Genomic DNA, 13,505 nt, shown 5'->3' with positions numbered 1-13,505 from the left:
ACACATCCTCTACCTGCTTCTCCGCTGAACAACTATAATTATTTTTATAATGCAAAAAATTTCTCTGATACACAAAAAACTCAAATGCCATCCACAACAGCAACATGGAAACAAGTTTCTTTTTCATTTCAAAAATAAATAGGTATACACTCCAGAAATCTTTCATGAAAATATTGAATTTCAAACCAGTTTTCGTCCAGAAACCATATCCATATAAAGATCTATGTAGTATACCTACATCCATAAACAAAAAATACCAAGACTGGAAAATTTCGTACGTCTTTCCCCCCAAAACCCTTTTGTGGACAGTGCTGTCTGTGAATATATGTGAATATATGTGAAAGCCACCACGTTGATAAATGACGTTAACACGCACACATTTATAGATTCACGACATTCACCACACATCGGACACGAACACAACGATAGGTTCACGACATTCACCACACCGCGCAGCTTGTAGGCAAACGTCAGTTGACCGCCGAGTTTCCAGTCTTGGTATTTTTTGTTTATGCCTACATCCATTTGCATGTCACCCCGCACGCGTGAATGCGATGGCGATCTCAAAAAGAGACAATGAATGAAAACCATAACCAACATCCTGAGAGTAAAAAACCAGAGAATTCGATGGCGAGAGAGCGAAACACATTCACTAATACACACAAATGCTTTACATGAGATTTGACTTTGCTGAAAAAGGGAACCCAGTCTTAAGGGGGGGTTTCCATAGCATTTTAATGGAAGATGGTTGACTAATTGTTGTATAACTTTTGCAGTTTATAAGATAATTTTATGAAACGTACTTTTTTGAAAAGGTAATAAACTTACAAATATTTTTGCATCATTTAAATTTTAGAAACATTTCTTGTGCGATTTTTATAAGGGTCGAAAATGATTTTTTTCCTGCAAATTTAGATTGAATCAGAATTTTGGTTGGGGCACCGTTGTTTATAAACTTTTTATTTTTTTTTTTTTTTTGTTTTATAATGATCAAATGTGTTTTCATGCAATGCCTGAAACAGATTTTTTTTTTTTTTTTTTGTTAGAAAAAAAGCTTCGTTAATTTGTTGTAATTTCATGTTTTTTTACTCACTCTTCTTAGAATAACTTTACCGTTTATTGGTGTTTTTAGATGAAACAAAAAGAAAACAATAAAGTGAAATTAGGAGAATCCAATAAAATTTCTAAAATTTAATTTGAAGTTAGTTCGAACGGTTAATTTGAAGGAAAGGTGTCAAAATGCACTTTTTTAGCATTTTAGTCGTGGGGCAAAGCGTGATTATTTTTTAAAATGTTTTTGTATTTTTTAATGAGAAGTTAATAAAGTTGTTCATGCAACCCGTTTGCCAAAAAAAATATTTTTTTTATTTACACACTAAAAATTTGATTTTAATAAACCAATATTTGCATTCTGTTTTTGAGGAAGGGGCAGTCAAAGCATCCACAATTTATTTTTATTATTTTTTTTCATTATATTTCAAATCAGTTTCAAAAAAAAAATATATATTTTTGCTCACAGTATTTTTAATATAAATTGTTGAAAAAGTGTCTATTTTAGCTTTTTTTACTTTGAAAATTCCATTGATCACGCACACATGCAAATTTAGTTCAAAAGAATGCCACGCATAAGCTGGCGCTGATGAACTCTTTTTTTCTGTTCTTTTCTATTTATTGAAAAAAAAACTTGCTCTTGCGCTCTCATTTTCTCGTTATATTTTGTTTTTTTTTTTTGTGTTTACATAATACTTTTTTTTTTGTTTCCTATTTCCTCACTCAGGCAGGCAGAAATCATTCATGAAATTATGAAGATGATGCAGAGAGTAGGTAGATAGTAGATATTTTTTGCAAGATCATTATCTTTGGTTTTCAAAAAGGGTTGTTTTGTTCTTGTTGACTCTTGGGTTTTTCCTAACAATTCATTTCGTGTTTATAATATCGCACCCGCGCTTGCGAGTTGACACTTTTGGGTTTTTTTTTGTGTCAGCGAAATTCTTTGCATTGTGTAATATTCACATTGCTCGTGCGGGGATATAGGTAAAGGATTAGATATGTGGTATGCATTTGTTTGTGTGTAAAAATGTGTATTGACATTTCATTTGACATGTGCTTGTGCACAATGATTGATTTCCATATTTAGGTTGATTTCTGGGTTGTATTGTTTATTATACTACACTCGCGCGTGCGTGCGGGGTTATATAATATATAAATATGTCCTTTTGTTTTTCATTGTCTTTGTTTATATGTTGCGGATTCGGTTTTTTTTTTGTAGGTTTGTAGGTATAAAAGTTATATTTTCGCGGGGGATTGAGTAAAGGGTTATATAAGTGTATTTGTGGTTAGAATGCACTTGATGGTATTTATAGAAATAGTTTTGAATAGGTGAAGATGCTCAGTATGTTTCCTTAGCAAAAAAAGTTTTTAAAATTACACCTACTGAGGAAACAGAAGCAAAAAAGTAGCTAATGCCTATCTGAATTTATAAATAAAATATCAGTTTGAAAAAATAGATCATTTTTTTTTCAAAGTGTTGAGCTTGAAAATTATTTTTGAAAACTTCCCTAAACTTTGATTACATAATTGAAAAATTAATTTCAAGGTTTAAAAAAAAGTAACTTATAAGTTATTAATGCTGCCTTATTTTTGTTTCCTAATAATGTAGGTATAGGTAAATAAAAAACAAAATCGATTCAGTTACGAACTGAGTTCATTGCTTTGGTGACTCTAATAAAATCTTTATTAAAAAGGTGTTGAAAGTAAATTGGATTGATATCGAGTCCATCCTCAAACAACATACACATAAGAACCTAAACATTCTATATATTGTATGTAAATACATTTCCATGTCAGCCGGCACGCGCGAGTGCGAGACAAAAAATTTCTCAACGAAGAACAACTCAAAAGTGAGCAAGAACCTGAAAATCAATCCTTCTGCGCATCTACTCATATTTTTATACAAACTACACAAAGGATACTGTCAAGTATATTATATGAATGCACCCATATAACACATCCTCTACCTGCTTCTCCGCTGAACAACTATAATTATTTTTATAATGCAAAAAATTTCTCTGATACACAAAAAAATCAAATGCCATCCACAACAGCAACATGGAAACAAGTTTCTTTTTCATTTCAAAAATAAATAGATATACACTCCAGAAATCTTTCATGAAAATATTGAATTTCAAACCAGTTTTCGTCCACAAACACCATATCTATATAAAGATCTATGTATACCTACATCCACTTGCATGTCACCCCGCAAGCGTGAATGCGATGGCGATCTCACAAAGAGACAATGAATGAAAACCATAACCAACATCCTGAGAGTAAAAAACCAGAGAATTCGATGGCGAGAGAGCGAAACACATTCACTAATACACTCAAATGCTTTTACATGAGATTTGACTTTGCTGAAAAAGGGAACCCAGTCTTAATAACACGGTGTTACAAAAATGAGGTTTCAAAATATACGCGGGCGGAAACCTATCAGGTTTTGTAGAGCTAGTCGCACTGAATACGAAACGGTATTTGAAAATCCCCTAACACCCCCAAAATCTGAAGTTACGGGCAAAAAACGGTTTTTTGGACCTTCACCCATTGAAAAAATTCTAGCTTCGACAATTTTTTACCCATTTTCGATTTTTTTACAGTTTCTGATAGAAGATAAATATACCTTTACAACAATGTATAAAACATGTAACTCGGTTAAACCACTTAGAATTTATAAGCTGTCAAAGTTCAAAAATTCCATTTTTTTCCTCATTTGCCCAACTTCGGCATCAATTTAAAGTATATGTTTTCAAAACAACATGCTATTTAAAAAATATACTCATAAACTATATCTATTTCCCAATCAATCGAGGTATTTTTTATGAAAATCACTCCAAAATTGGCTTAGAAAAAAAAATTTTTCGATTTCAACCCAGATACAGAAATTCGAACTTTTAGGTATAGAACAAAAATGTTGTTTCGGCACGTAGTAGGATAACCTGGGCGCCAGGATTTGATAACGGGTTTTTGTAGAGGAGCTCAATACAAACATTTTTTTCTTTGGAAGGGGGGTCTATCTCCCCCCGTTTAGGTGGGAGGGGCAGTTTTCTAAAAATTATCTCGAAAACTAGAAGACATAGAAACATATAGTTTTCACTGTTCGATAAGGAATCAATTGAGGCAGTTTTGTGTGTGAAAATTTTTTTTATTAAAATTCACAGTCTGGACAAAAATAGTATTAAATGAGTTTGTAAAATTTTTTTTTCGCCTATTTTTAACTTTGACATCGATTATTTCAAAAACTATTGGTTATGTTATATTGATTTAAAAATTAGAATCAAATGTACAATTTTTCCTTTCGGAAATGGTATCAGTTATTACTGTAAGTGTTGCCGTTGTTTTTTAATAATTTTTTTTTTATTTTGATAATTTTTTTTAGAAAACTGCCCCTCCCACCTAAACGGGGGGAGATAGACCCCCCTTCCAAAGAAAAAAATGTTTGTATTGAGCTCCTCTACAAAAACCCGTTATCAAATCCTGGCGCCCAGGTTATCCTACTACGTGCCGAAACAACATTTTTGTTCTATACCTAAAAGTTCGAATTTCTGTATCTGGGTTGAAATCGAAAATTTTTTTTTTTCTAAGCCAATTTTGGAGTGATTTTCATAAAAAATACCTCGATTGATTGGGAAATAGATATAGTTTATGAGTATATTTTTTAAATAGCATGTTGTTTTGAAAACATATACTTTAAATTGATGCCGAAGTTGGGCAAATGAGGAAAAAAATGGAATTTTTGAACTTTGACAGCTTATAAATTCTAAGTGGTTTAACCGAGTTACATGTTTTATACATTGTTGTAAAGGTATATTTATCTTCTATCAGAAACTGTAAAAAAATCGAAAATGGGTAAAAAATTGTCGAAGCTAGAATTTTTTCAATGGGTGAAGGTCCAAAAAACCGTTTTTTGCCCGTAACTTCAGATTTTGGGGGTGTTAGGGGATTTTCAAATACCGTTTCGTATTCAGTGCGACTAGCTCTACAAAACCTGATAGGTCTCCGCCCGCGTATATTTTGAGTGTTACACCGTGTAATCAAGCTGTAGCTTACGCAAATACGGCCAAATACCTTGGAATGACTTTGGATGCAAAGCTAAAGTGGAAAGAGCACATCAAAAAGAAAAGAGAAGAACTAAACTTGAAATATAGAGAAATGTACTGGTTACTTAGTAACAACTCTGATTTATCAACCCAAAACAAAATAATGTTGTATAATCAAGTACTAAAGCCTGTTTGGATCTGTGGTATCCAATTATGGGGCTGTACAAAGAAAACAAATACCGAAATCATCCAAAAATTCCAAAACAAAGTCCTTCGCGGAATAGTTAATGCACCTTGGTACATAAGAAATAGCGATCTTCATCGTGACTTACAAATTGAAGCGGTTACAGAAGTTGTTAAAAAATACGCTGTATCGCATAATCAGAGACTGCAAAGTCATACCAATTCTGAAATGGTGTCCGTCTTAAATACAAGAAACCATGTTCGGAGATTAAGAAGAACCAAGCCTCATGAGCTTATGGTCTAAAAAAACATGGGAAAGAATTAAAAGTTTAAACTTCCCCCAAAGTGATTTTACAAAGTTAAGAAAGAAAAATCAGATGTCGATCTCTCAAGATTGGTCCTGATAAAGAGGTGGTTTTAGTGGTTAAGAGTCCCACACTACTTGGTGTCGAATACTGCCAAGTGTCTTTTGAAGATTTCCTCCCGTCAAAAAAAAAAAAAAAAAAAACAAAAAAACATTTTGCTTAATATTTTTTATTACTGCTCACTTTTTCGAAAAAAAAAAATTTATATGTATTTTAAAGACAAGTGAAACTTATAAAATATTTTCTTTTCAATTTTTTTTTTCAATCAAGATTACCTACAAAACCTTAAAATTGAACTGGTATGTACTAGCACTCTCTTGCGCTTAAGATAGCGAATTGAAATTTCGCAACGTTAATGTTAGAGTAAGTTCTGGTAATGTGGTATAGGCGGGTAATGTGGTACATATTGTTTTTTAAGAAACTAAAGATAATAGAAGGACTCCTTTGAAGCAATAGGTGACAACTTTTGTTTAACGAAAAATGCGAACTTAAAAACACGAAAATATTCCATACTTTTCAAAAAATTGATAAATATTTATAAACGGTTACGTGAACTTTTTTGTGAGCTTTACAAAATGCATTCTTAAACTCTTAAAAAGCAATATTTACAAAAATATATTTTTTAAGTAGAACAGTTTGCTATTAATCCAGTCAAATAAGGGTTTCACCTCGGAATGAATGCTAATAGAAATTTTTTTTGCTCAATACCTTCGTTTTGGCATTCTATAACATACCTCAAAAGTCTAAAAAAATCTCATGTGCGCAAGTCGCGATTTTCAAAATTAGCAATAATAGAAAATGATATTAAATACACATTATGATACATGACTTTGAGGTATTTTTTAATGCTGATGCCAAAAAATCTAAAATCAAGACAATATGACGTCTCTAAAAAAAGTTATACCTGTTTTTCATCTGTCAACCCATATTATTATAACAGTTGCAAACTTGCTACCGAAAAACCCTTAAATGTTATGGTACAGGAACCAAATTTTGCATGAAGGTTTTCATATCCATTATCATTAAGAATCAAAACAATGCAATGCAAAAAGCATTCATATCTATGACAAAATGGTAATTTTTGCGAAAAGGGTAAATTTTGGGATATGCACTAAAAAACATCCCGGTACAATCTTGGAATTAGTGCTTCTAGGCTAATTTTTTTGTTTCTATCTTTTGTTTGGATATTCTATAACTTATGTCAAAAATCTAATAAAATCTCATGTCCGCAAGTCCTAATTTTTGTTTTGCGGTAGTAGAGCTGTAACAAATCGTATGTATTCGTTACTAAAATGAGGGTATTTGTTTCAGTAACGAGTAACGAAACGTTACTTTCTAAACAGTATCGTTACTCGTATGTTTCGTTACTGGGTACTGAAGTAACGAAACACAAGTAACGACCCCATTCCAATTTCAATCCTAAATCATCCGATATATGAGATAAGAAACGAAGTGATACACTCAATTTGTCGCATTTAGCATCTCGTATCGATATCGTTACCGTAGTCGGAATGCTAACTCCAGATAATTATCTGGAGATTACTTTTGTCTCGTATTTGTAATGCCAAGTTTTCTTTGTTTTATCGTTAATACATAATTTATACAGAAATATCAAAAGAGACGTTTTTGGTATTTTCTCTATGTGGCCGAAATATACCCACGCCGCAACTAATGTGTTTATGACCTTTTTGTTAATGGTCTTGAAATGTAGCTTAAGAATGTACAAAAATTTTTTGGTTTTTCAAAAGATTTGTTTATTTCCAGTGCAAAATTTTCAACTAAAAAAAAAGCAGAGAAAACGAGGTTTGAAAATCACTCTCAATAGAAAAAAGAATGAAAAATTGTTCGACATGGTTGTATTGAAGTGTTAACATTCCGAGATCTGCGCGACAGGGTCGGACTGGCCATATAACTGACTTGGCGATTGCCACCCGGGCCCTCAGTTATCCCATAATTACAAAATTAAAAAAAAAATAAAGAACATGTAAAAAACAAGTACAAACACAAATTTCAAACAAAGAAAAGGGGCCCGTTTAACAAATGCAGGCCCTAACTCTAACTTTTTGAAAGTTATATTTATAATTACCTATATAAGAAGTTAAAAGGTTTGGGCCCCGAGGGATGTACAATTGGACATACCCTTGTACCGGGGTAGTGCCCCGGGGCCCCCACGGGTATATGCCAGGGCCCCACGCTAGATTGTATTAAGGGAAGTTTCCTTATTTTCACCTAAGATATCTATCTTAAAGACTTGAATCAGCACAAACAGAACACAAATTAAAGGGTTTTTCGCGTACCGTAGGTACTTGTCCTCGGGTCTTGCTTATACCTAGCATTATTGGACCCCTGTACAAATTAAATGGTTTTTTTAAATTCCAAATACAAACTTAATTATTTTGTATTCCAAAATCGCAGGCGATCTTTTGTGAGCTTTTCCACACCAGGGAATCGCGAACGGACGTGTATATTTTGTGTGCTTAAAATAAAGCAAATTTAAAAAAAAAAAAGTACAGTGAAAATATACAATACATTGGGTTTTATCTGTAGATTTTTTGATTCTGCATAAGATAAACCCAATGTGAATGTGTAATTTGAATTAAATTGTGAAAATATTAATAAAATAAATTTCATAAATTATTTAAATTGCCGAATTTTTAATCAAACATCGAACCTAGTTTGAGTGACAATTGAACAAAGAAAAAAAAAATCATCAAAACAAAGAAAATAAATAAACATGAATTCAAGTGGTGTGTGTGCAGAATGCAAAAAAACTAACAGGGGCAATAAAACGGAGGCAGTGTTAGTTTCATGCAGAGGGGGGTGTGGATCTATGTACCATCCCAAATGCATAAACTTAGCCGAATATGATATTGCCAAAACAATTGAACCCAAACCATATTTGGTAATATTGTGTGAATTGTGCCGCGATAAGCTTGTCTCTCTTAGACACATTGAAGAACACATAAAAGAAATAAAAGCTAATTTCGATCAGCTGGGTGTCAAATTTGAAAAAGTATTGAACAGTGACTCAAAAAATAACAGTGACAATAAAATTATATCAACAATTAAAAAAACAATTAATGAAAATTTACAAATTAACAGTGATAAAAAATCATATGCTAGTGCTGTAAAGAAGAGTACCATAATTATAAAACCAAAGGAGCACCAGAATGCAGAGAAAACCAAATCGGAAGTGAAATCTAGTGTTAACCCAGGAACATCTTCAATACAAGTGTCGGGAATTAAAAAAGTTGATAAGGGTGCAATAGTGGTCTCATGCGAGAATGATGAATCGATGAAAAGAGTGAGAGATAAAGTTGAAGAGAACCTGGGACAGAAATATGATGTGAATGAGTTAAAAAGAAATAATCCAAGAGTGCAAATTTTTAATTTATCTGAGAAAATGGACGAAAATGAATTGATTAATTGTTTGAAAAACCAGAATGAAATTTTGAAAGATGTTAACTTAGTGTGTAAAGCCATGTGGAAAAAACCAAATAAAAATTCGTATACAGCAGTGATTGAATTGGATAGCAAGAGTTTTAATGAAGTAATGAAAGCTGGTAAACTAAGTGTTGGATGGGATAAATGTTTAGTGAAAGAATCATTTTATGTTAAGAGATGTTTTAAATGTCTGGGATTTAATCATAACAGTAAGGATTGCAAAGCTGAGAGTAAGTTGTGTGCTAAATGTGGTGGATGTCATATCTTTTCTGATTGCAAGGCTGAATGTTTGAAATGTGTGAATTGCGTACGAATGAATGAAGAACTTAAATTAAATTTGAAAACAAATCACAGTGCGTTTGATAATGAGTGTGAAGTATATAAGCGTAAGCTTAGAGTGTTGCAGAGTAGATCTTTGTAGCAAACAAAACCAATTTCAACAAAAAATTTAACATTTTATTATTTGAATATTCAAAGTTTACTGGCGAATAAAAGTGAATTGGAACTTTTAGTACACAGTTATCAGCCTGATGTTATTATACTATCAGAAACTTGCATAACTAGTGAAATTGATGAATCGGAAATTGGTATTGTTGGGTACAAAAAAGTGGCTTGTTATTCACACTCAAGATACACAGGAGGTGTGCTTATTTATATTAAAAAAGGACTTCGTTCACAAGTTATAGACATTTTAAACTTTTCAAGTGTGTGGTGTATACAAATGTTGATGTGGATAAATGATGAGAAATGGATGGTAGCAGTGTTTTATAGATCCCCTAGTACTTCAAAAACAGACTTTCTTACATTTTTTTCGGATTGGTGTTTACGTTCAATTAAGAGTGATGATAATGTTTTAATAGTGGGTGATTTCAATATTGACCTTCTGACGAAAGATCGTTACGGAGAAAAAATGTTAGAAATTCTAACTGATCAAGGCCTCTGTCAGATTGTTAAACAACCGACCAGAATAACTGATCAATCATCTACTTTAATAGACTACGTTATTACAAATAATGATCTGAAGTCAAGAGTTAAATATGCGATACATGCAGTTGATAAAATTACGGATCATGAAACTATAACTATTGAACTGCAAATTAAAAAGAAACCGGAAATTAAAAGAAGCGAGTATAAGGTTTTACGATACACAAAAGAACGTTTTGATTCATGTCTTAACGAAGAATGTTTTCAGAATGTATTTTTAAAAAATGACTTGAATGATTTGTCATATACTTTCAGTGAAAAACTTAAAAAATGTTGTGAAATGTTAACGGTTACTAAGCTAAGTCCCCAATCTGAAGACAGTGAATGGTTTAATTTAGAACTACAGAGATTAAAAAGTGAAAAAATTAGAGCTTATAAAATAGCGGTTTTAAACAAAACAAGTGAAAATTGGTTGAGGTACAAGAATCTACGTAATAAATATAAAAATGAAATTCGAAGTGCAAAGAGTGACTACATCATTTCCAAAATATCTGCTAAGGAGGGTAATCAAATTGAAATGTGGAAAATTTTGAAAAATATGGTTTTGCAGAATAAAAAATCAAACAACATTGATTTTGTACGTTTTGGTGATGAAATTGCAATGCAATCCAGTGAAATAGCGAACAAGTTTAATAATTACTTTGTTGATAGTATTCTCGAAATAAATGCCTCGATACCATATGTTCCCTTTGTCCCACCTGATATAAATATAAATTCTGTTTTTACTTTCAGTTTTTGTAATGAAAGATCTCTTTACACTTTAATAAATAAATTAAATAACAAGAAAGATATGTGTAGACTAAACAAAGATATGATTCTTCAGTCGATTGAAATTATCGGTCCGGTACTTATGAAAATAATAAATACTTCCCTGTTGACTGGTACATTTCCTGAAAGTTGGAAAGAATCATTGATTATCCCTGTTGAAAAAGTGAATAATACGAACAAGTGTGAAGAATTCAGACCAATAAATATGTTACCATTGTGTGAAAAAATATTAGAAAAATTTGTTGCAGAACAGTTTCAAAATTATTTAGAATGTAATAATCTGTTGATACAGGAACAATCTGGATTTAGAAGTGGACACTCATGTGAAACAGCGATTAATTGTGTTGTGTGGAACTGGAAGAGGAAGATTGACTGTGGACATTCGATAGTGGCTGTGTTTCTTGATTTGAAAAGAGCGTTTGAAACGATTGATAGGCAAATATTACTGAGCAAATTACGTTTATATGGTGTATGTCATCGTGAATGGAAATGGTTTGAATCTTATCTTACCAATAGAAGTCAAAGAACTAGTGTGAATGGTGTGACATCGGATGCAAAAGTAAACAATTTGGGAGTGCCGCAAGGTTCTGTTTTGGGAGTGTTCTTGTTTCTTTTGTATATAAATGACTTCAAAAAATGTTTGAAATATTGCAGCATGAAACTTTTTGCGGATGATAGTCTGATTTATATTTGTGGTAAAAATGGTGAAGATATGTGTGAGAAATTGAATGATGACTTAAAAAGAATTGATGTATGGCTGAAAATGAACAAGCTTAAGGTGAATGTAACGAAAACTAAATATATGAAGTTTGGAATGAATGAAGATATTGATGTGAAAATGGATAGTGAGTCTTTAATTTGTGTTGAAAGCATTAAGTATTTGGGTTGTGTCATAGATAGAAAGTTGAATCTAAAAGAACATGCTAGTCATGTATGTGCAAAAATCTCAAAGAAAATTTATTTTTTAAGCAGAATACGTAAACACTTAACATTCAATGCTGCGATTCTCATTTATAACGCGATAATTTTGCCACACTTTAATTATTGTTCAACCTTATTATATGGTTCGAATGCAGACGTGAAACTAAGACTTCAAAGACTGCAAAATAAAGGTATGAGAATAATCCTAAGAATGAATGTATATACTCCAATTCGTGTTTTACTTGAATGCTTGTGTTGGATGAATGTGAAGCAGAAATTGACGTTTGACGCTATGATTTTTATTTTTAAAATACGAAATGGTATGTTACCGGATTATTTATCGGACGGATTAGTGGAAGTGTCCGCAGTTCAGCCTTATAGTTTGAGAAATGCTACCAACATCAGACCACAGCGTTGTAGGTTAAGTAATACCCAAAGTTCAGTCTTCTATGATGGCATTAACTATTTTAATAACTTACCAAGTGGAGTGAAGAGTGAAAATAATTTAAATGCATTCAAAAAAAAATTGTGTGAATTTATTAAAATTGATATAAACTAATACAAATAATACACATAAGATCATAAGTATATGAAATATTAACAATTTATAGTATATTTAAAAGTTTTTCAACTAATCTCGTTTTTAATTACCTCTTCTAGTGCTAGGGACTAATAGAGCCCAATCTTATTTATAAGATGGGTACTCTTGGCTTTAGCCAGGATGGTATGCGGAAACTCTATTAAAATTAAAATAAGTAAAAGGGTATCCTTTTGGATGTCTGCAACATGTTTTTTTTTTCACCAATTAAATTCGTAAAGAAAATGAGAGCGAATGTTTCCAGTTTCAAAAAAAACTCTGAATTTCTAAATGAATGCAAACAATCCGAACTAAAATTCAGAACATCAAATTGAATTAAAATTCAGAACTTTTGGAAATAAAAAAAAGTTTTTAAAAGGAAAGAACAAGTCTCATGAACCTTTTTTTTTCTTAAATTAATACAGGATTATTTTATAATTCTTTTGTCTATAAGTCCAAAACTCACGGACCCTTAGTATTGGATTCGAATCTAGCAAAACTCGACTTAAGCAAAAAAAAAATAATATGTAGTAAAACATACATCTAACTTCTAAACTTGGAATCGGATAAGAAACAGTTCACCTGTAACTAAGTCGATTTTAAAATCATAACGTTATTTAAATTGGGAAGTGAGATGTATTATGTATGTATATTTTATTTTTTGTTAAAATAAAGTTATCGCTAAATTCGGGTCTATAACTGAGGGCTATTGTCTATTTGCAGTTGCAAGTTCAAAAATTTGAAAATCATTATACAGGAAGTTATTCCGCTTTTAAATAAAATTTTCAAATCTATGAAGAATTTTCAACTTTTAAAAATTAAAAATAAATAAATTCCATACATTTTCTTAGAAGGAAAAATAAAGACAACAAAGGCCCTCAACTAAAGACTTGCACCGGTCGGTGCCCCAGCAGCTCAACCTAATCCTCTTGGGGCTCTGTTCCCATACTCTTATAAAGTTTTAAGATGTAATTTTTAAAATTAGAAACCTCAAAAGAAAGATGTTTTGGAAAAATATATGCAAAAATTAGGTTAAGAAACAACAAAAATCTTTATAAAAGTATACTTTCCTTTTCCGAGCCAAACGAAAAATAAAATTTTTTTTGGTATCTATTGTAGGTAGCTTTTTTTTAGTTCCTTGGAGCTGTGGCGCGGCGGGCCCCTTTTATC

At 31.7% G+C, this 13,505-nt stretch overlaps 1 protein-coding gene across 6 annotated transcripts in view; it reads right to left on the bottom strand.

Annotated features, from left to right (window-relative positions):
- The window catches only part of LOC129914456 (WD repeat domain phosphoinositide-interacting protein 1), a 138,824-nt gene that overhangs the window by 124,256 nt on the left and 1,063 nt on the right, over window positions 1-13,505 (bottom strand). The window lies entirely within an intron of this gene.

Source organism: Episyrphus balteatus, chromosome 3 (genome assembly GCF_945859705.1).
Source record: "Episyrphus balteatus chromosome 3, idEpiBalt1.1, whole genome shotgun sequence".
NCBI lineage: Eukaryota > Metazoa > Arthropoda > Insecta > Diptera > Syrphidae > Episyrphus > Episyrphus balteatus.
Note: the sequence above shows the minus strand (reverse complement) of the source record. Positions and strands in the feature narration are given on the sequence as shown.